Genomic DNA, 10,037 nt, shown 5'->3' on the forward strand with positions numbered 1-10,037 from the left:
TTTCCAGGCTAAAGAGTCCCATGGCTCTCAGCCTGTCATCATAAGATCTGTTTTCCTGACCTCTGATCATGCGCGTGGCTCTCCTCTAGACTCTCTCAAGCTTCTCCACATCCTTTTTGAATTGTGGAGCCCAAAACTGGACGCAGTACTTTGTATGTGGATGGTCTGGGTTTTTATGTTTTTCGTTTAGTTAGTTGGTTTTCTTCCTAAACTCATGCAAGACTTGCATGGGAAACCTCATATTTGAAGCTTTTAAAATGAATTGCATGTATTTCTCTTATATGGAAAAACTGTTGACTCAGGTTTTGCTCTTTTCTCCCCAGCCCTTTCTATTTCCAGAGAAAAAGGAAAAGAACAAATTTCATTTTAATTCATTGCTTTATTACATGTCATTGAAACACCCAACTTCTATAAAAATGCTCATGTGTTGTTTATCTTTAAGTGGTACATTTTTCAGTAAGGCCTGCTTAATATGTCACACAGAGGTGCTGTTTTGACTAACTGTGCCATGAGGAATAGAGATATCTTAAGTAGAAGACACCAGGACTGTTCTACTGTGTAGGGTTACAGTTCCTCTTTAGACCATACGCTAAGAAAATGTAGCTGCCACTCCACTCAAACACAGACATCCCACCCCCCAGCGGTCAATCACCAGCCAGGGTGGGGGGCGGTCCCCCAGCAGCTGATCGCCAACCCTGGAAGTGCTGGTGGCAAAACTGGGAAGTGTCATCAGTGCTTCTCTAGGCACTCCTACACTCTGGCCAGTGAGGGCCAATCTCAGGTGGGGCACGTGCCCCCCCCCCCCATACTCTCCCTACACATCATCTCTGGCAATAGGTTTATGTAGCAGTAAAGAGGGTTTAGATTAAATCTCAGGGAAACCTTTTGAACTGTAAGACTGGCAAGATGAGAACACATTGCCAAGAGAAGCTGAGAAATTTCCTTCTTTGGAGTTTTTGAAGAAAGGGTTGGATGGCCATCTGACTGGGTGGTTTAAGAACAATGAATCCTGAATCTCTGTAGGAACTTAAGTGAGATGAACTTTGAAGTCCCTTTCCAACCCTATAATTCTGTTAACCAATAAATGGTGCTTGCAGCTTTATCTAAGCTAAAATAGGCTCATATTATCCTCATTGCTTACTTGCTTTCTTAAGACTTTGTTTCCTTTATGTGCTGACCATGAATCCATAGTGTTATTCACCTGAAAACTAGAGAATCTTTTTAATATGAATGAAAATCAGGTCATTGCAGAGGAAATAACAAAAGAAGCATAAGAAAATAAGAGAACATGAGACTTGTCATTTACTGGGTCCGACCATAGGTCCATCTTGCCCAGTATCCTGTATCACAGTGACAAGGTGAATGCTGAAAGGGAGAGTGAACTGGGTATGACCCGGGGGTTTTTCTGCCATTCTTCTCATGCAGCCTCTAGCATCAAGGAAGTTCCGATTCAGAGGCTAATCCCCATGCTCAGTAGCTACTGATGCCCCTTTCTTCCAAGATTTATGCAATCTCTTTTTGAAGTTGGCTAAATTGTCATCTTCCACAACATCAGGTGGCATTAATACTTTAATGACATGCTGCATGAAAAAGAAGTTCCTTTTGTTTGTTTTAAGCTTAGTACCTTCTACTTTCATTTTGTGACCCCTAGTTCTTGTATTGTTAAGGAGTAAATAATGAATCCCTATTTACTTTCTTTTTGCCATTTCATATTTGGTAAATTCTTATTATGTGTTTGCTCTCCCACTCCCCAACATATCTTTTCTAAACTGACTAGGCCTAGTTTCTTTATTTGCTCCTCATATGGTAGCCCCTCCATACCACTAATCATCCTTCTCTGTACCTTCTCTAGTTCCTCTATATCCTTTCTGAGATGTAGAGACCAGAACTAGGCACCGTATTCAAGGTGTGGGCGCACCACAGATACCACCAAATTTGCACTGAGGAACACACAGGATTGCCATCTCACCAGTCTTAAAAAGGCTTTCGCCCAACAAGGACACTCCTCCAGAGAGAGAGACTGCACATTTGAAAGCCACCACCCCACCTCACCATGCCTCTAGGAGTGAGAAGACGCATGGCATCAGGGCTGGGAAGGAGACACATGGCCTTGGGGAAGAGCTGCTGCCTGAACTTACCTCTGGTAAGTGCCCCATGCTGGCCCCAGTGCCTCTGTCACATGTGAAGAATTGCTGCAGTACAGAAGAAAACCCCCCACGAATTGCATACCGCAGGTTATGACACATCACCCCTCCCTTGAACCCATACAGAAAATCCTCAAACAATTGCAACCAACGTTCCCTCTAAGATGTAGCAATCTGTAAGTGCGCTGCTTCAGTCCATGAGCTCGCCGCTTTGGTCCCGCCACCCGCTTTCGGTGCTTGCTGCTTCAGTCTGCCCCACAGCACCCAAAGCACCTTGTCTGCCTATGCCCTTAAACACAGCTGTAACTAGCACCCTCAAACTCAAGATTACACAGTTTAGTTCTTCTAACAAAAACAACACCATTTGCAACTTCTTTTTCTGTTTAATACTTTAAAATTCAAATGCATAAACTAGTGACAATAAAGACAAGCCACTAAATGATTGAAAAATGGCTAAAAAACTAGCGCTGCCCCCAGCCCCTGCCTCTGGGAGCAAGGAGACACATGGCATCAGGGCTGGGGAGCAGAGCAGTTTCCCAGTACCAGCAGAGCCTGTGTCAGCCTCCAGCCCCAGCCCCTACATTGCCTCCGGGAGCGGAGAGGTTTCCCAGACCTAGCCCTCGCCTCTGGGAGCAAGGAGGCACATGGTGTTGGGGCTGGGGAGTGGAGCAGTTTCCCAGTGCTGGTAGAGCCCGCACCAGCCCTCAGCCCCAGCCTCAGCCCCTGCATTGCCTCCGGGAGCGAGGAGGCACGTGGCATCAGGGCTGGGGAGCGGAGCAGTTTCCCAGTCCCAGCTGAGCCCGTGCCACCCCACCTCACCATGCCTCTGGGAGTGAGGAGACGCATGGCCTTGGGGAGGAGCTGCTGCCTGAGCTTATGTCCAGTAAGTGCCCCATGCTGGCCCCAGTGCCTCTGCCATTGGTCTCTTCTAGTGTCGCTTTTATGCTGCGCCTCTCTGGGAGGGTGCGCGGCATTAATAAGCTTGTGCACAGCATGATTTTAAAGCATGCATGGCTGTGCATGCACACAGCTTGGCGGGAACCTTGATTGCAACCCATACTAGAAAGACACCCTATTCTTAAAGAGATCTTCCCAGAGCCACCCATCCTAGCCTTCAAACAAGCACTAAACCTCGCTAACCTCATCACCATAAGCACACTTCCTCAGGCCTAGAACACACCGAATGGATTCACACTAGGCTATGACAAGAAATGCAAAACCTGGCAACACATCACCACCCCCACAATTACTACACCCCACAACAGAACCATCACCATTCCTGGATCTTACAGCTGCACTTCCAGAAATGTAATATATCTCATCCAGTGCACCAAATGCCCTGATGGAAAATACATACAAGAGACCAAACAACAACTGCACACCAGAATGAATGCACACTGGAAATCTATCAGACAAAAACACCCAATTACCAGTGAGGGCACATTTCTCACAAGAAAACCACTCTCTCTCCAATCTCTCAGTTCTAATCCTCAAAGGAAACTTAGAAAACACTTCTCAGCGATGAGCCCATAAGCTTAAACTAACCTGCAAAGAGTGAATAAATTCAGGCTCAGGCTTTTTGAATGTCTGTCCCTAGCCAAAGTGTATGTACAGGCATTATATTTAGATTATATTTAGATAAATATTACCAGGGTTGGGTGGATCTAAAGGCCCATCTGTACATGCATTCAGGCGGTTAAATTGAGCAAAAAAAATGGCAGGCTCTACCTGAGTTAGGTCACTGGAGAAGATGACCCAACTTAAATTGGGTAGTGAGTTGACCCAATCTATTGAATATCTGCACACTTGCAGAGCATGGCCCCGGGGATGGGAAAGCCCAGCTGCCACCAGCCCCAGGGCTGTGTTTTTCTTCCCCTCCTCTCCCTCCCACTGGACAATTTTTTAGCCCCTGCCTTCCCCTGACCCATTACCCTCCCTGATTTCTCTCCCCACCCTGAGTTAGTTACTTCGGTTTCCCTGCTTGGCTCCTGGGACTGGTAAGCACCTGTATATGCCACTCCACTCATAATCAAGGTGAACTGTGGCTTGAATATGCGGCTTAAAGCAAACCATGTGAATGCAGACTGGTTGTAGCAAAAAACTGTACACACCCTAAGATGACACCTTGGCCTACCTTCTGCCTGAATTCGGACTAAAACGGCTAACCACCGCTGTGGTTGCAACTGGCCGGTTTGTTGCACACATTTGACACTAAAACATCTGCATTACTAGTGCCTAAAACAGTTTTTGGAATTGATTTTAAAAAGTGCACAAGTTATGTCACTGGTTTAGGGAGAAGAGGTGGGGTACACTTACGCTGCATGTTGCGTACAAGTGCAGTACTGGGTAGAAATAAATGCCTGAGCTAACTTGTCTTGGAAGCAGTCTAGTCCCAGTAGCATATCATGGGCCCAAAGTTCTGTGCAACTAATTTGGCTTTGCTTCTCAGTCCTCTGTGGTCTGGATTTGGTTTAATTCCCAAAGCCCCAATCCAAGTGCAGGTATAGAGGAAAAGCTTACCTTTCTATCAGCTATTTTTCTTCTAAGGGGGAAAGACTTCAGTCCACTGAAGCCCAGGCTGGCTGAGAAATGCTGTGCAGCTGCACAAACAAGCTGAATCTGAGCAAATTAAAAAGCGAAACTCCACAAGCACAACCAAGTGCTTTCTCCAATAGGGAAGCTGCTCCGCAAGATCTGTCACAGCCTCCGTAAAAGTTTAAAGGTAAAGTAAATAACAGATAAATCAGTGGACCTTAAACAGGCATGAGAATACTAAGCCATGAAGCCTGTAATCAAGGTGAACTGTGACTGAATAGAGGTGATGCTCAGTAAAGGGAGTGGAGCCTCACACGCTCCAGCACACCCAGCAGCAAGTGATTTGTTGGTCCCAGTCTCTTTTGCCTTTCTTCCAGGACTTCACATTTTGAGACTGTCCCTTGATTTCTGTTTTCAGTTGTGAGCCCCCTCAGGGCAGTGCTTAAAGTACTACAGATATTAAAGAATTAATTCACTAATCCAGGGTGGCAGCTTCAGGAATTGAGGGAGTTGTTAGTATTCAGTGGCTGTATCAGGGCAGTATCAGGCCTTACATATCAGGGCCCAAAACTTGGGCCGGGCTTAAGCCAAACACAGTGTAGGCAGAGGCAGGGAAGAGAGAAAGAAAAGCACTTTCATGTTTAGGGCTGAGCATTTTGATGTCAAAAATGCTATGTATTTTGTTGGCTAAAATAGGCCCCTTATAGAGCCATTTACAATATTGGTATTTCACCCAGGATATCAAGCTGTCACCCACACTCAAAAGGTGGAGAAATTAGGGTTAGGTATGCTTGGTGTACACCAAGCATCCCCAGCCAAGGGGAGTGCTGAGAATCAGGGCTTCAGCATTCCTGTACCATATCATAGAAAAGAGGCTGGAAGAAACCTCATGAGGTCACCTAGTCCAAGCCCCAGCTCAAGGCAAGATTATCCCTATCTATACTACTAGACAAGTGTTTATACAACCAGCATGTAAAACAGGTTCCAGTGCTTAATCACTCTTATAATGAGAGTGGTCTTCCTGATACCTGACATAAACTTTCCTTGCTGCAATTTGAGACCATTCCTCCTTGCCAGTGTAACCGAGTGGGGGAGAGAATAACCAGGGCAGAGGCCCCAGACACGATTTTTGGTGGTGTTTAATTGGAATTTAATTACAGATTAAACTCGACTGCTTTGAGTTTAAACCTCATTTAAACCTGTCTGAGCATTGCATGTGTCCATGTCTTCTGATACCATGTTCTTATCTTTGTACTAGTGCATTCTTCTTGGCTTCATGTTAGGATGTAGTCTTAGCTTACTTTGTTTGGGTGATACCCAAAGAACCTTCCATTTGCAAGCTACATATTTTTTATACTTACTATGTGCTTGTAAATGGCAAACTATACCCTTTGGATATAGGCAGGGAGGCAAGGTGTAGTAGACAAGGGCAGAATCTAACTTGTCCTCTCTTACTACCTTTTAATTAAAATAATGAATGGTTACTCCAGATCACTGGAACCTGCTTCTTCATAGATGAAAAGAGCTCTTTTCTCTCTGCCAGGAACCCTAGTATTGTTATAATGACCAGAACAGTGCACATCAATGTAGTGGCATACCAGTGTGAAGAAAAAGAAAAAGCACCAAAGGCTGCAGTTAAGTGAACAAAAATGTCAGCATGTACAGCTCCTGCAATTTAATCACAAGTATCATAATTGATGTCTTTACCTTTAAAGCCTTACCTCGCTGAATCTTCTGTTAAAGTAGAAACATTTTAGATGGGCAAAAATTTTTACAGGGCCATCTATATGGTTGGGATAGACTTAATCAAGATTTTGGATATCCCACTACCCTTCCTTGGATGGGATTTTTAAATTACCACTTGTAGTTGAGAAAAGACTGAAAAATGAGTCCTAAAGGCTTGGGGAAAAAAATGGAAAATTCACAATCCCTTCCACACACAATCTCCTGACCATTGGGGCTGTCTCATTGGAAACGCACAATAATTCTACTACAGTAACGCACATGTAATTCAGCCATGGTATTTGCACACTATCTGTTTTAAGGAACTGAGATGTACTACTGCAGGTATTCCTATTTCTGAAGACAAGTAGTTAAAATCAGTTTTGATCAACCTAAGATGAAATCTGTGTTTGGCTATTCTTTATTCTGAAATTATCATTTCCATATATGTGTTCTACAACAGCTGAACTGGCTCAGATTCACACTTTTGATTGTTTGTGGAAAAGTCTGTGTATCTGATTTTGATATCAGGCCAGATGATCATTCTGCACAAAACACGTCCATTACTGGTGCTTCACTGGAAGCAATGAACACATTACACTGTCAAAAGGAACTAATGGTCCACTTCTATTATATACATTATTGGGGGTGGGGGATAATATAGGTGTCCAGTGTGGGCCTTGGCATTGCATTTCCTTTGTTGTACTGCCCACTAGTCTAAACAGATTTTATTAGATTATTCCCCCTTTTCCTTCAGTTAGCTTCTCCTACTCTAGCTCTGAATGCTATATTCATACTGAGATGTTGTCGTATCATTACATTTCCATTTTGAAAATGATGGTGCTAACAACACATCTTATTGTATTGACAAGTCCAACAAAGGGCTTGATTGTGCCATTAGGGCACAGCCCAGCATAGAGTAGGCTTGTCCTGGAGTGAGTTCTCAAAGGTTCATTATTTCCCCATTTGCTGGGATAGTATACCTTTTTGTGCCACGTTTTCAGAGACTGAGGCATGCACAGTACAGAAAAGAAACCAAGTCCCACTTCCTCTGTTCCTACTTATCTGCTACTGGGGAGGCTTGTGCTGATTTAGATTATTACAGGGAGCCTGTAACTGGGGCACTATCACTTACTAAAAAAAAAAAGGGGAAAATAATACTTTTTATTAGGGCATTAGACTTTGAGAGGTTGCCTTTGCTCATATAAAGGCAGTTCTTTGTATCTGTTAGAAAAGTAATTCCATTTTTTTCCCAGCTGCTTAAATGCCGGTCTCCTGTTTTGATGTTTTGCATAGCAATTTTATCTGCCCATACAGATCAGATAAGAAGCATTAAGTAGTAGTGCTGTTTAGTTACTTAAATAACTATGAAATGGTCTAAATGGAATGTTCCAACACAAGAAAACATGGTCTCACTAGTGTAAATCAGCATGTCTCCTTTAAGTCAGTACATCTGCACCAGTCATGTCATCTTTCCCCTGTCATTTAGAATTCACTGTTATTGAGATACCATAAGAGGGCACTACTTCGCACAAATTTGACACCACAGAAATATTCTATGTGATGTTTTTCTTTCTTAAAACCTACATTTTTATTTTCAAGACAAAGTATATCACTTAGACAACAGGCAGCAGGGCAAATATAGCAGCGGCGAAAGGACAGATGGACAGGTATTTTTTCATATGAAATTTCTAAACTTTATCTCCATATAGCATTGTACTATGAGCATTTCCATCCTTTTTTACAAGAGTTGTGTATCCACCCCGAGCAATTTAGATCTGAGGCTGCATTGTTTCTAATCCTCTAGCTCCTTTCATCACAGGACCATGAAGCAATTTCACCAGTTAAAAAGTTATAGCACCTCGATATGAACTTCTGGACATCCAAATATCCTTTTACCTTGAAGGAAGCTCTGACACAATTATGTGGGCTCAGACCCTTTATAGAATCCAGTAGCCATGAGCTTGAATACAGGCTATTGTACAGGAGGAGTGCTTTGCTGCCATAGTATGCTAGGTCAACAAAGCACTCCTTGTGAATATGCAACTTGCATGGCAAAATTTAATTTTTCTACCATCATTCATTCTAAATCCCTTGAGCAAAATAACCTATAGTGGCAAAAATTCCATTTTTGCTGATATAACTGTAGAGGTTGTACTTCATCAAGTGTCTGACATCATGGCTATGCTGATGAAGTCTTGCAGCGTAGCCCTGGCTAGCAGGAGTCCAGACATTCTGGGTGTAGAAGTTTATCTGAATACCTAAAAACAGCTGTAGTTGTTCTTTCATTGCTTCACTTTTGGTTTAAATACTTGCCCGCCCCCCAATTTGTAGTCAAATAGAGAATATAAATAGTTCTAATGTATATGGGTCAGAATCCTATAGAAAGATGAACAATAAATTATTAAACTATAAACTATTTCTTACAAAAATATATTTCTGCAATCTGTTAATACTTCCAGTTCTGTCAGTGGCTTTCTGGCTGATTAAGTTAGTTTCCTTTGATTTCAGGTGGAGATCTTCACCTGCAATTCCCCATCAGCAAAATAGGGTTGATGATACTTTTAGTTTAAAGTGCTTTGAGAATTACTGATGGCAAAGTGCTGTGAGTGACATAGATGCTGGTATTTATTACTTTAATTGCTCTGTTTGGACCTTTTGGCTATCTTTGAATTTTATGAGGGAACAATGACAATTTTTTTGAATGGGCAGTACAAATATGTTTAGTTTTTACTAAGTGGTGAAAGGGCATCTGGCTGATTGCAGAGGTAGGGTGGTCCAGCTGATAAAGCAGCAGCCTGCAGTAAGACCTGGAGTTTTAATCTTAATCTGCCACTAACCTATTATGTGACCCTGGAAGAGTCACTTAATCTCCATCTCTTCCTGTCCTTCCTTTTATCAGCCTTTGTCTTTTTCCCTCTCAAATGTAAGGGCTCTTCATATATCTGTGTATTTGTTTAACACAGTGGGGCTCGAATTCAGCTGGGGCCTTTAAGTGTCGTTGGAATAAAAATAGCAAACTACTATTAACAGGAATGAGATTTTTAACTGTTCATCTCTTGAATTTAACATTTATAAGTTAACTCAGTCTTCCAGCAGCCCAAGGTGCTTTGCACCACCCCTGCAAACTGTCTCCCCTCCCCCCACCCTACCCCTGCAGGGTAGGCAAGCTATCTTTGACCCAAGCTGTCTGCTCCAGCCCAGCAGGGAGAGGTGCTCTCATGACTCCCAGGTTCTGGCCTGAGCCACCGCAAGAACGTGGCTGCACTTCCAGAATCAAAAATGGATGTCTGTTCATTTGCTTATTGGTTCAATCTACATGTCTTAGACTAACCTGCAAAGACTGAATTGATTCAGCCTTGGGCTTTTTGACTGTTTGTACTTAGCCTTAGACTTTTATAAGCCCCAATATTTATATGGAAATACTCATTGTTTCTAAGTGGTTCAATGGATTCTGTTGAAATACTCCTTCAACTTTGCTCTCTAACTAGCTTTCTGTTGATGCATTTAGATTTCAGCATCCATAACCATACCCAGCTGAACATTGGGTGTACTACTTAGGCCACTGGTTTTTGTTATTCAGCTCATTCATTTGGAGCATTTAAAATGGCAACCACACTACTGGATGTGGACAGG

The 10,037-nt window shown here is 42.9% G+C and overlaps 1 protein-coding gene across 2 annotated transcripts in view; it reads right to left on the reverse strand.

Moving 5' to 3' along the window:
• RAB17 (RAB17, member RAS oncogene family) overlaps positions 1-4,876 on the reverse strand; it is a 52,968-nt gene extending 48,092 nt beyond the window's left edge. For both annotated transcript variants that reach the window (XM_019554168.1, XM_019554167.1), the window contains exon 1: positions 4,665-4,876. The gene's annotated coding sequence lies outside the window, so the exon portion shown is untranslated. The remainder of the gene's footprint in view (positions 1-4,664) is intronic.
• Positions 4,877-10,037: the final 5,161 nt, after the last annotated feature.

The sequence above is a fragment of the Crocodylus porosus genome, unplaced genomic scaffold (genome assembly GCF_001723895.1).
Source record: "Crocodylus porosus isolate Cpor-Errol unplaced genomic scaffold, CroPor_comp1, whole genome shotgun sequence".
NCBI classification, from domain to species: domain Eukaryota; kingdom Metazoa; phylum Chordata; order Crocodylia; family Crocodylidae; genus Crocodylus; species Crocodylus porosus.